Source organism: Ranitomeya imitator, chromosome 1, assembly GCF_032444005.1.
Source record: "Ranitomeya imitator isolate aRanImi1 chromosome 1, aRanImi1.pri, whole genome shotgun sequence".
NCBI classification, from domain to species: Eukaryota; Metazoa; Chordata; class Amphibia; order Anura; family Dendrobatidae; genus Ranitomeya; species Ranitomeya imitator.
Window position 1 is genome coordinate 386,433,951 of NC_091282.1, and position 14,241 is coordinate 386,448,191.

Sequence of the window (14,241 nt, forward strand, 5' to 3'; positions counted from 1 at the left end):
CACATATGGGATAGCGGCGTACTCAGGACAAATGGGACAACAACTTTTGGGGTCCAATTTCTCCTGTTACCCTTGGGAAAATACAAAACTGAGGGCTAAAAAATAATTTTTGTGGAAAAAAAGAATTTTTATTTTCATGGCCCTGCGTTATAAACTGTAGTGAAACACTTGGGGGTTCACATCTCTCACATCACATCTAGATAAGTTCCTTAGGGGGTCTACTTTCCAAAATGGTGTCACTTGTGGGGGGTTTCAATGTTTAGGCACATCAGTGGCTCTCCAAACGCAACATGGCGTCCCATCTCAATTCCAGTCAATTTTGCATTGAAAAGTCAAACAGAGCTCCTTCCCTTCCGAGCTCTGCCATGCTCCCAAACAGTGGTTTACACCCACATGTGGGATATCGGCATACTCAGGACAAATTGTAAAACAACATTTGAGGTCCATTTTCTCCTGTTACCCTTAAAATAAAACACATTGGAGCTGAAATAAAGTTTTTGTGAAAAAAGTTAAATGTTCATTTCTTTTAAGCATTCCAAAAATTCCTGTGAAACACCTGAAGGGTTAATAAACTTCTTGAATGTGGTTTCGAGCACATTGAGGGGTGCAGTTTTTAGAATGGTGTCACACTTGGTTATTTTCTATCATATAGACCCCTCAAAATGACTTCAAATGCGATGTGCTCCCTTAAAAAAATTGTGGTGTAAAAATGAGAAATTGCTGGTCAAATTTTAACCCTTATAACTCCCTAACAAAAAAAAATTTTGGTTTCAAAATTGTGCTGATGTAAAGTAGACATGTGGGAAATGTTACTTATTAAGTATTTTGTGTGACATATCTCTGTGATTTAAGGGCATAAAAATTCAAATAGTTGGAAAATTGGGAAATTTTCAAAATTTTCACCAAATTTAAGTTTTTTCACAAATAATTGCAGGTAATATCTAAGAAATTTTACCAAATGCATGAAGAACAATATGTCTCGAGAAAACATTGTCAGAATCATGAGGATCCATTGAAGCATTCCAGAGTTATAACCTCCTAAAGGGACAGTGGTCAGAATTGTAAAAATTGGTCTGGTCATTAACGTGCAAACCACCCTTGGGGCTTAAGGGGTTAAAGACTGAACACAGCAAGTCATTTTTACATATAAATACATATGTTCATTATTTAGAGTGTTTTCTGATTCTATGGGAATCCATGAGAAAAAGTCAGGGTGTGCACATAGCCCAAATACTTCAAAAGAAGTGTTTTCTGAAGCAGTCTGTATTAGAAAACTAATGCTACTTTTAGTGAAAAAAGGCTCAGTGTGTGGAGTGCCCCCATGGGGCCGTGGGGAACTCGGTACCGGGTTCGGTCGGCTCAAAAGGGGATGTCATGGCGGTGACCCGATCCATGGCCCTGGGACATCCGTATAAAAGGAAAATGTCTTTAAAGGGATAAAGTTTATGTTCGTGACGCCACCTGTGATATTCGGTCAGGGTGACCGACGCTGCTTTAAGGGGTCCACTGGGGTGATGTTATGGCAGCTAGATGGTATACCTTCCCACAGGTGAAGTATGTCCCCAGGGCTTCCCAGTGTATAGGTGGTGGTATGATGATAGGCGCAGAGAAGAACAAGGACACAAGGTTGCAGTCTCTTTACCTTTACTGAAGACTTCAGCATCCACAGTCCAGGGCACCAGATCACAGGGCAGGCAGAGTCCGGCCGGTTTGGAGGCAAGTCCAGAGTTCCCATGTCCAGGTGGAAATCAGTAGCCTTCCCTTGCGCTGCGGTGGTGTAGTCCCTTTCTGCCTATGGCTTCACATAAGGGTCTCACAGATATGGTGTCTTTTTCTCTGTCCCCCATATAGGATAGGACAAACCCGTATCACTGATGGCTTGAGGCTGTTTATAGGGACTCTAGCATGCCCCGGCCTCCGAGGGTTGCCACCGTGCCTCCCGGGTATAGGCCGGACAGGTAACTTGCAATTAGCTGTCCTGCTGGTCTCTGGAGCAAATCATAAATGCCCTTACTCCCTCGGTGTTCCGGCTACCGGGATTCTGCACCTCAGAAGGAGGCAGCCTGTGCAGGGCTGGTCCCCTTCTGATATCCTCTCCTTTGCTCTGACTTCCTTCACGCTCACTGCAATACAGTTCTGCCTTCTGAATGTCCCATTCTGGGAGCTGCAGCTCTGAGGGCATTCACAGCTCCTTTAACCTTCCATCCTCCTCAGACTCTGGTCTGGAAAGTTCTACCTCTCCTTACAGACTACCAGTTATATATATATTAGTGACCTAATAAATAGGAGCAGAAGCTCCCCCTGGTGGTCTGGAGTGTGAAATGTATTGCATGTTTGTGGTACCTGGATGCAGTAATTCTTCTTTGCCTCCAAACGCAGCATCACTCTCCCCGAGAGGAAAGAGACACTACTGCGACGACCAGGACCCTGGGGCACCGCATGTGCACATACACTTATTGACTCAGTTTTGCTGGCAAGATTAGGCTCTGTGCACATGGAGTTTTTTTGAAGAATTTTTGGAGCACAAACTCTCCAAATTCTTGGAGTTTCTGGTTTGAAACCTCAACAAAAAGACTCCATTTGCACATTACTTTTGCCAACTGGCGTTTTTTTCTCATGGCGATTCAGTATGAAAAAAAAATCACTTCATGATGCGATTGGAAGCATATATCAGATGGTGGGAACCTATAGAAGTCTATGAGTGCATGCAAAACATCAGACTGCACTCGAATGGAATGTCATCCGAGTGCAGACTGATATACGTACAGTGGAGAAGATGGAGAAATTAAGTTCTTCATCTAATCAACACCTGTGATCTGATTCTCTCATGCAAGAGAATTGGATCACAGTAAAATGACATTAGGATCATGGCCGCAGCCGAGTTTTATTTGCATATGGCATTTGCATTTGTCTGTGGCTCAGTTTCATAGGAGAATGTTATTTTTTCTATGTAAATTATTATTGCAGAAAATGAAGACACGACAATTTTTTTTAAATTCATTATTTTTTCCACTACTTATTTAACCCCTTACTGCCATCGGACGTACTATTACACCAATGGTAGTATCCCCCACTATAATGTGAGCTCTGGCTGTGAACCCACCTCAAAGCCAGGACATGCTAGGTGTTTTGAACCGCCTGTGGCTATTAACTAGTTACTGTAAATGCCACTATCAAAATGACAGCGGCATTAAACAAGCGCTTCCAGCCATCGGGGAGAAATGCGCACACCGGTGACCTGCGTCACTTGATCACGGGTCACTGGTGTGTCGACATGACAACCAGAGGTCTCCTTGACACCTCTATGGTTGTTGATGCTGGATTGCTGTGAGCCACCCTGTGGTCGGCGCTCATAGTAAGGCCGGGGTCACACTAGCGAGTTTTACGGATGTATGAGCGCAGAAAATACGTCCAGAAATACGCATTGCACACGGCCCAATGATTCTCTATTGGGCAGATCCTATCTGCCGTATATTACGCATCCGTAATATATGGCATGTTAAAGGCGTAGAAAATCGCAGCATGCTGCGTTTGCCAGCGTATTGCGCAAAAAATACGCCAATGAAAGTCTATGAGGGCGAGAAAATTACGGACTACACATGGACCAACAGTGTGACTTGCGAGAATTACGCAGCGGTGTTCTATAGAAAAACCAGCAATTCAGCACGGTGTACAGTAAAATCACACTGACAGAATAGAATAGAATAAAATAGGTAGAATAAATGTGTACACATAGAATAGGTATATGTATACAGTATATATACATATATATATCAGTGAGACACATATATATATATATATATATATATATATATATACACACACACACATATATTTATATTTAGTTCAGCGCTAGATAGCAGAAAAGCCGGTAATTCAATTGCCGGCTTTTCCTATCTCCTTCACAAACCCGACAGGATATGAGACATGGTTTACATACAGTAAACCATCTCATATCCCTTATTTTATTACATATTCCTCTTTAGTAATGTAAGAAGTGTCTTTGTGTCAAATTTGGGGTCTCTAGCTATTAACTTAAAGGGTTAAATCCCGGGAAAAAATTGGCATGGGCTCCCGTGCAATTTTCTCCGCTAGAGTGGGAAAGCCAGTGACTGAGGGCAGATATTAATAGCCTAGAGAAGGACCATGGTTATTGGCCCCCCTGGCTAAAAACATCTGCCCCCAGCCACCCTAGAAAAGGCACATCTGTAAGATGCGCCTATTCTGGCACTTGGCCACTCTCTTCCCACTCCTGTGTTGTGGTGGGATATGGGGTAATAAAGGGTTAATGTCACCTTGCTATTGTAAGGTGACATTAAACCAGGTTAATAATGGAGAGGCGTCAATTGTGACACCTATCCATTATTAATCCAATAATACGAAATGGTTAATAAAACACACACACATTATTAGAAAGTATTTTAATGAAATAAAGACACAGGGTGTTTTAATATTTTATTATACTCTTAATCCACCTGAAGACCCTTGTCACCTGAAACAAAGTTAAAAAAACAAACAACAATATTCCATACCTTCCGTCATTACAGTCTTGTCTCACGCTGTAAATCCATCTGAAGAGGTTAAATCATTTTACACCCAGGAGCTCTGCTAATGCAGCTGTGCTTCTGACTGTAAAACTTGGTGAATGAATGGAATGCAGGGGAATGTACTGCAGTTACCTCGAGTCGCGGTGATGCGCCCTCTGCTGGATGAACTCATATGAACTCAAGCCTGGGAACTTTTCAGAATATTTTCCCATGAGTTCATCCAGCAGAGGGCGCATCACCACAACTCGAGGTAACTACAGTACATTCCCCTGCATTCCATTCATTTCACCAAGTGTAATATGCTGTTACAAATACTGTGATGTACTGTGTAAGCAAAGGGCATTTCTTTGGATATCTCATGAATCCAAATACACTTTTCCATTATTAATTAAAAATAACAAGCACAGTTATGTGGCACCCCAGGAGTTGGGGTACCACAATGGTACTGCCTTCCTCTCGGGGAGGGTGATGCCATGCCTGGAAACGAGGAGGATCCCTTTGACAAGTAACCTGTACATGCAACATGTTCTGACTCCAGGCCAGAAAGGGGAGCTCTAGACCCGGGTTCAGGGGAGCTTCCCTATATATATATATATATATATATATACTAGATTGTGGCCCGATTCTAACGCATCGGGTATTCTAGAATATGCATGTCCCCGTAGTATATGGACAATGATGATTCCAGAATTCGCGGCAGACTGTGCCCGTCGCTGATTGGTCGAGGCAACCTTTATGACATCATCGTCGCCATGGCAACCATTATGACATCTACATCGATACTGTGCCCGTCGCTGATTGGTCGAGGCGAATTCGTGGCAGACTGTGCCCGCTGCTGATTGGTCGAGGCAACCTTTATGACATCATCGTCGCCATGCTGTGCCCGTCGCTGATTGGTCGAGGCCTGGCGGCCTCGACCAATCAGAGACGCGGGATTTCCAGGACAGACAGACAGAAAGACAGACAGACAGACAGACAGACAGACGGAAAAACCCTTAGACAATGATATATATAGATATATATATATATATATATACATATATATACACATATATATATATATATATATATATATATATTCTAGCTTTAAGGAGGAGTTAGGGAGTTCAGTTTGGAGTTTCAGTGAGACAGAGAAGGAAGAAGGAGCACAGGAGGAGTGAGGAGCTGGAGGAGGGTGGCGACAGGGCTCCCTCCACGCTGAAACGCAGGAACAGGACACTGGCAGTAGGAGACTGTGTGGGACTGTATGCCCCACAGCAGAAACCGGAGGGCAGGAGATTGAAAGTAACTTGCCCACATCTACACCCCGAGGTACAGAAACATACAGAGCCCAGAGTCACCGTGAATAGAGACCCCTATAAAATGGCTTACTTTGCCTACCATGCAGGAACGGTCTCAGGACAGAGAGTGAGAGAGGACCTTGAAAGAAGCCATAGACAGCGCGTAGTGGGAGGCTCCCAATCTGACCTGGCAAAGAGAATTCAACTCATTTTCAGGTTGCCTGGACTCCACCATCACCTGTTGCTCTTACTCTGGACTGTGGCTGCAAACCACCAGTAAAACAAGTAAAGAGACTGCAACCTTGTGTCCTCTGATTATTCCTGGCATCACACTATCTTTGCCAAATACACCAGGAGCCCTATGGACTCAACTTCACCTGTGGGAAGCCATACCATCCGTGCTGCAGTGCCATCACTCCCCAGAGGACCCCTTTAAGCAGCCTCGGTCACCCCTGACCGAATACCACAGGTGGCGTCATGAACATTCTTATTTCTAATAACCCCTTTAAAGACCTTCCCTTTAATTTGGACTCCCAGGGCCATGGACTGGGTCACTGCCACCATGACCACCCCTTTAATGATGACCGGACCCAGTACCGAGCACCCCTAGGCCTGGTGGCTGCTCCAACTTGGCATCACGAACAGGATACATGCCCCAGCATCGTCGGGTACTGTGTGCCATAGACTACGTTAAGCTTGTGTTTAAGCCACCATTGCCACGCTGCGTGGAGCGTGAGGAGAAGAAGGGGGTGCGCCTTCATGGGCGGAGCCTGGAAAAAGAGCGCGGAAGAAAGCGGCGCTCCATGCTGAGGGATACGTGAGCGAAGAAGCAGGAAGACCCGGATGGAGAACCAGAAGGAGCACTGTACTGAGTGCCGATGGAACCCCTGCAGACTCTGGTGACAGGACATCAGGCCTTCTTGAGGTTAGCACGGGGGAAGGGATATGTCCAACCCGAGAGGAGATCCAGCGGCTGCCGCAGCCGCAGGCCCCATGATGCCACCAAGCCCCGCGGTGGCCGCAGCCCCTATAAACCGACTGGACCCCGCTGCAGCTGCGGCCCCCATAATGCCATTTTCCATGCCCTATATACCGGGAGCGGCCTGGCTGCTGCAATATTCAGGGGAGTCCTACATGCTTAGTGACCTTAAAGAAAGACTCTGCAGCCAAATTGAAGTATACCCCCTGACGGAACATCAAAAGGTCAGCATTCTAACTGGTCAATTAATTGGAGCAGCGCAAAGGGAAATAAAATCCTGGCTGGATATAGAAAAAAGAACTGTGGAGCAGATATTAGCGAAATTGAAAAACACTTTTGACACCCGCACTGCATAGGATAGGATAGCATACGGGACTATGCCCTTAATCTCCAGGAGGTACTGCAGGCCATAAAGCAGGTTGACCTGAACAGCATGCAGGATGGGGACAAATTATTAAAGGAGCAGTTTATGGAGGGACTCCTATCTGGCACCCACAGGAGACAGCTGCACATCCTGGCCTTGCAAAATCCTGACCTGGAGTTTGCACATTTTAAACACAGGGCCATCCTGGTACTACATGAACCACTTCCCAGCAGCACAGCGCCCCCTAGGCACCCAGCAATTACGTACCACCAGGAAGTGGCATCCTTTCAACAGGCCCCCGTTGAGGCTGATGCGCAGACCCTGGATGATGACCCCTTTGCAGGATTGCGCCACCAGGTCCCGGAACTGACCAAAAGCGTAGCTGCACTAGCCAAAACCGTGCAGTCCCTGCAGGAGTCTCCGAAGTAAAAGATCCAGCTGGCTTCCAGTCCAGATGACATTCCCTGGCAATGACAGAAGAGGATCCCACCGATCAGAGAAAGAGATAACGACCGCTATCCATCAGGACGGATGACCCATTTGTCGCCAGTGCAACCAGGTGGGACACATTTCAAGGTTCTGCCATTTAAACGAGTGACCCCCTGGGGCAGGAGGCCTACCCCCAGGAGTAGGATGACCAAGCCCACAAGGCTGGCGAGCCAAGTACGTTGGAGGACGACCAGTCCTTCCAATTGTGATTGATGGCATCCCTATTAAAGCTTTGCTGGACACCAGTTCTTAGGTGACGACTATGCTATCTATACTTTACAAAAGGTACTGGGCTGAAGGGCTGACTCTGATATTACCTGTGGCCCAGATAGTGACCTGACAATAGTAGCCAGCAATGGTCAGCCTTGGCCACAAGTGGGGTATAAGGTGGGGTGGGTAGAATTGAAGGCCCAAGGACTGGTGATTGTCAATATTGACCTGTGAGAATGTAATCCAATGATGACTTTAGATCAGGGGTGGGCAATTAATTTTGCCATGGGGCCGCATGAGAAATTTGGATGGTTTAGAGGGCCGGACTAATATAATATGGGGGCACAAGTGACAAATCAGGACAGTATGGGGGAACAAGTGACAAATCAAGACAGTATGGGGGCACAAGTGACAAATCAGGACAGTATGATGGGGGCACATGTGACAAATCAGGACAGTATGGGAGCACAAGTGACAAATCAGGACAGTATGGGGCCCATACTGTCCTGATTTGTCACTTGTGCCCCCATAGTGACAAATCAGGACAGTATGGGGCCCATACTGTCCTGATTTGTCACATGTGCCCCCATCATACTGTCCTTACTCCTGATAATTGTGCCCCAAAGCCCCATACTGTCCTGTTTGTGCTGCCCCCATCCGCATTCCCCCCAGGGCTGGCCGCTGCTCCCTCCCCCTCCTATCATGCATGCAGGCAGACAGGCAGGTGCCAGGCAGCTCCATCACCCGGTCCCCGCAGCATGGAGCACTTACCACCGACCACCGGTGACCTCAGTACAGCCGCAGTGCCACACAGAACACCGGCGTCCGGCGGAACGGAGCAGCGCCGCAGCCTGTGTCACGCTGAGTGACGTCACCCGCTGCTGGCGCTTCCCTGATGCGGAAGTGCCAGCGGCGGTCAGCGCCTCTCAGCGGACAGGGGCATTGAATGCAGGGCGCAGAGGCGCAGGCGCTGGAGTGGCTGAAGGGAAGGGGAACCAGCGACGCGCAGCAGCTGCACTGTCTCTGGCAGCTGGCCGAGCGGTGCCGGGATCGGCGGGCCGTTCACAATCGTCAGGCGGGCCGGATGTGGCCCGCGGGCCGCATCTTGCCCAGGTCTGCTTTAGATACTAATGTCATAGAAAACTGTCTTGCCAGGTTATTGTCTTGCTACTGCTGGTTCCAGTGAGCAGAGTGTCCTGCAAAATAGAAATCAGAGCCCTGAGACAACAGATAGAACTGTCTGGTGGAGAACTTGGCAGCATCACAGTGAGTGATCCGATCCCCATTGCAATACCCCCACGAGTGAATTGTTAATCTGGTGTCGGGCAGCAATAGACCTCAGAGGTAAAGACTACCAGGCCATGGAAGAACCTGAGTATTCAGATAGTAGGCCCTCCATCCTGAAAGCCAGAGGAGTGGTTGATGTCCACAAGGGGAGGGTACCAGTACGCATCCTTAATTGTGGGGAGAAAGAGGTTCATTTACCCAGATGTGCCACACTTGCTAAACTGTTCACTGTTAGTGACAATGCAATACAAGCAACAGAACCCTTCGTCCCATCCGACCAGGTGGAGGACAATGGCTCTGCAGGACAGTTGGAGGATTGATGCCAGAAGTTACACGTAGGTTTGATTCAACCCTTTCACACCAAAAGCATGGGGCTTACCGGGTGGTCCATGAGTATGAGCGGGTATTCAGCAAACACCCACTAGACTTTGGGGTTCAACATCATATCCGCACTGGAGACCATCTGCCCATTAAAGAGAGGTACCGGCCTGTACCTCCAGCTCACTACCAATGTGCCAAGAGAATGTTATGGGAGATGAAGGAGGCTGGGGTAATCAGAGACAGTTGTAACCCCTGGGCAGCCCCATTAGTCCTCATTAGAAAGAAAGATGGTACAATGAGGATGATGGAGGGCTGTCTTGTTCACAAGAACTTTGAAACTATTCTGTTGTACCTGGATGATGTCATCATCTTCTCCAAGACCTATGAAGACCACTTGAAGCAACTGGCCGAGGTGTTTGAAGCTCTCTCTAACTTTGGTCTGAAAGTAAAGCCATCCAAGTGCCACCTATTGAAGTCCAAAGTGCAGTGCCTGGGCCATGTGGTAAGTGCCGAAGGTGTGGCACCAGACCCTGACCAAAGTCACAGTGATCAGGGACTGGCCAAAACCCAGCAACATTCATGAAGTATGGCAGTTCCTCGGGTTGGTAGGCTACTGCCGAAGATTCATCAAGGATTTCACTAAGATAGCTGCACTCTTACAAGACCTGTTAGTGGGCCAATCCAAGAAGACCAAGAACAAGGGTCCTCCGTTTGAATGGAATGACAGGCTGGAAGGATCCTTCAAATGGTTGAAGTTGGCTCTCAAGGGAGATGAGGTACTGGCCTACCCTGACTATGACCAACCTTTTGTACTCTACAGAGACGCCAGCAACGTGGGATTGGGAGCAGTGCTGTCCCAGGTACAAAAAGGCAGAGAAAGGGTGATTTCCTATGTCAGCAGGAAGCTTCGTCCCACCAAAAGGAACCCCGACAACTACAGTTCCTTTAAGGTGGAGTTACTCGCCATAGTCTGGGCGATAACAGAGCGATTCAAGCACTACCTGGATTCTGCAAAGTTCACAGTTTACACGGAAAACAATCCGCTGACTTACCTGGAGATGGCAAAACTAGGTGCATTGGAGCAGTGATGGATGGCTTGGTTGTCCAACTACAAGTTTACCATCAAGTACCGAGCGGGGAACAAGAATGCAAATTCCGATGCCACAGCCCAGGATGCAACATTTACCAGAAGTGGGAGAAGATCCAGAAGCACTCGAAGAGATTGAGTCACCTGCCTTTCACCACCCCGAGGTAACCAAGTACTCCCATTATGTGAAGAACAAGCAGAATGACAGGCAAGAAGCCACACTGACAGAAGCAGGAGAGAAATTATAACCAGCATGCCCCTGCAATTCCCTTGTCACCAGGATCTAAAGAGTAAAAGTAGAATGCACACACTTGAAGAACAGTGGGAGGCAGAACCATACACCATCTTACCGACAAAATTGATAACACCAAGGTGTGTCTCATAAGCAAAGATGGAGGAGAAACCTCAACAGCAGTATCAAGAGATCATCTGAAGGTATGCCCTGACCAACTGAGAGACAAGAAGAAAGACCAAAAAGCCCTCAACCCACAGAAAAGGAGGAAGAGAGAATCTATACCGCTCTTGGAGATTTTCCCCAGTCATGGACTCAAGTAAATCAGGCCATAGTGGTGCCCGCTTTGACATTTCCCCAGTTCGAAATACCAGAAGATGATGTGACTGGAAATCAATCTGAACCAGAAGAGACTCTACACCAGCGGGCTCAAGCAGCAGATGTCACACCAGCAGAGGAGCAAGAGAATCATGCCCACAGTGAGCAGAAGTACTGTGGTCGGCGCTCATCGCAATGCAAGAATTCTACTACATAAGAGCTATTGAAGTATGGCAAAAGTAAAAAAAAATATTTTTTAAAAATATGAAAAAAAATAAAAGTTTAAATCACCCCTCTTTCACCCCATTGAAAATAAAACAATAAAAAAAATCAAGTATACACATATTTGGTATCGCCGCGTTCAGAATCGCCAGATCTATCAATAAAAAAAGGATTAAACTGATTGCTAAACGGCGTAGCATGAAAAAAAATTGAAATGCCAGAATTATGTTTTTTGGTTGCTGCGACATTGCATTGAAATGCAATAACGGGCGATTAAAAGACCTTACCTGTAGAAATCTGGTATCATTAAAAATGTCAGCTCAGCACACAAAAAATAAGCCCTCACCTGACCCCAGGTCATTAAAAATGGAGGCGCTACGTTATCGTTTTTTTTTACAAAGTTTGGAATTTTTTTCACCACTTAGATAAAAAATAACCTAGACATGTTTGGTGTCTTTGTACTTGTAATGACCTGGAGCTAAAACCAATGATGTCATTCAAAAGTACAACTCGTCCCGCAAAAAATAAGCCATCACATGGCCATATCGGCGGAAAAATTTAAAAAAGTTATGGCTCTGGGAAGGAGGGGAGCGAAAAACGAAAACGAAAAAACGATAATACCCCTGGTCATGAAGGGGTTAAAACTGATGTAATCCGCACATGACTAGATCAATAAAATTTTATTAAAGCAGTTCACCAGGAAGTATCAAAAACAGGACATATCAAAAAGAGGCAAAAACTCGATAAAAACGCATACAAAAAATGCAGTGAAAAACGCAATTTAAAAAACACTTAATTTAAATGCCACCAATTTTATGCAGTGTTTTTTCCTGCAGAAGTAGTGCAGAAATGTCTGCACCTGGTTACGATGCTTATTGTCCTGTGGCCCAAGCACCCTATGAACCCTCAGAGGTCATGCTGGCTCAAGGAACTAAATATCTTCTCCGAAAGCTGTAACATATCATCGATGAGGAACACTGGTTGTGATTGTCCGCAGAGTAAACTTCGTGCTGTATTTTGCAGCGACTGACGCTACTTACAATTCTACGGGTGAGTGGGAGAAGCAGACTGATAGAAATATCATTTCATTCTCTCCAGCATTTGCTGTGGCAGGACATAGTGAACTGCTGAAAGAGCTGATGAAGCCGGCCAGGTGAAAATGCTTCTCCAAGTTGTTTTCTGAATGCAGCCTATTACATGAATTTTTTCGCTCACCGTCAATGTCAAAGTTGGCAGAAAAATCAAAATTTCATTTCAAGCTTTTTTTTTTGTGTTGCATTATGATTTCCAGAAGAAACAATATAGCCAGTAACGTAATTGCTCAAAAATACCGAGCGCATTATTTGTCTGGTAAAATGAGCTAAACCGTTAACTATTATGCTGGAAAGAAAAGTGGAATAAAGCCCAACAGCACTGGTTACAGGACATTTATGCTTCTAAACAAGCTCCATGCCCTATAGCTATTGGGAGCGCAGAGGCAGCAGTCACATCACATCTGGTGATTCAGGGGGGCAAGGGGTCCAAAAAGAACACAGTACAATATTATGCAATATAGAGGACAGAGTCGCTGTCACCAGATATCACAATAAAAACTGCATGCATCATTATTGATTTTTTTTTAACCTAATGAGGCTGGTGTACTTACTTTGAAAACTCAATGCTAGAATAGCTGTATAATTCCTAGTAAAAGTTTCCCTGACTAATATTAACAAGAAAATTTCATATGGCTGGAGTAATAAAATGTTTACTTTGACATGAGTATTATACTTTGATTTTCAAAGTAAGTACACCATCCTCCTCAGGTCTAAGCGATCTATTTCCTACCATATGCAGTTTGTGTTTTAAAATCTGGTGACAGGTACAGTTTAGGCGTGTGGCTCCAATCACTTTTATAATCTGACATGGCAGCACGCACTGCATTCCTGTGAAGGTCAACAGTGGACGATATTGGACACATGCTCAACACTGACACCAATGAAACCTGTGTGACCTTTGCTAATTACAACAGCCCCAGTCGGCCCCTCTACGGCTGCCTGGTCAGAGCTCCTTTTTAATGCTCTTTTTATTAGTAGGATATATTTCTATATTGCATTCCGTTTTATTTTTCACAAGCGCCATGTAGATAATGTAGTTTTTCATGTTATTTTTATACATGCTGAATATATAATCTCTGCAACAAGACCATTTGTCTTCGTTATCGTTTCCCGTTTTCATGTGACATTTCTGTTCATCTTTATGATATCATCATTTTATATTGTGCCGAAGACATTTATTACGCTTTCATTTAGAAATGAGGGTTATCTAGTATATAATGTCATCTTAAAGCCTGCCTCCAATTTTAAAAGAAAAACCATCATCATGCAGGGCAGTAAAATCATTTTTCTCAATCTCTCTATGAGGCTAAGTTCCCACAATCAATATTTGATGTTACAAATGTTCTAATTTTCTGCACTAATGAGGTAAATTGGGTTACTTGAGTTTTGTTTGTTTTTTTTTATTTCACTTTTTAGAAGTTAGCCCACTGACATTTGAATAACCCCCCAATTCAGATTAAGAGACCCAAACAAATTTTCAATACCAAAAATATCATCACAAATATCATGTGCTGTTATCACACATAGCTACGCAGCTAAATATTGCTGGAACGTCATATATGAAGGATGCCACCGAATATTAGACTGTAATCGCAATGAATATATCTTAATGAGGATAATCCTTCAGCAGACCTCTTGAATACAGCGCTCATAAATGATCATAATGAGAAATCATTTATAGCTCCAGGAAGTAGGAGTCATACTAAAATCAAGCCGTTCATGTGTACTACTTATAGACGAATTAAGAGCTTGTCACTTTGTTTTCTACAATTTCATAGATGGATTTCTTGTCTTTAAAGGGCCATATGAAT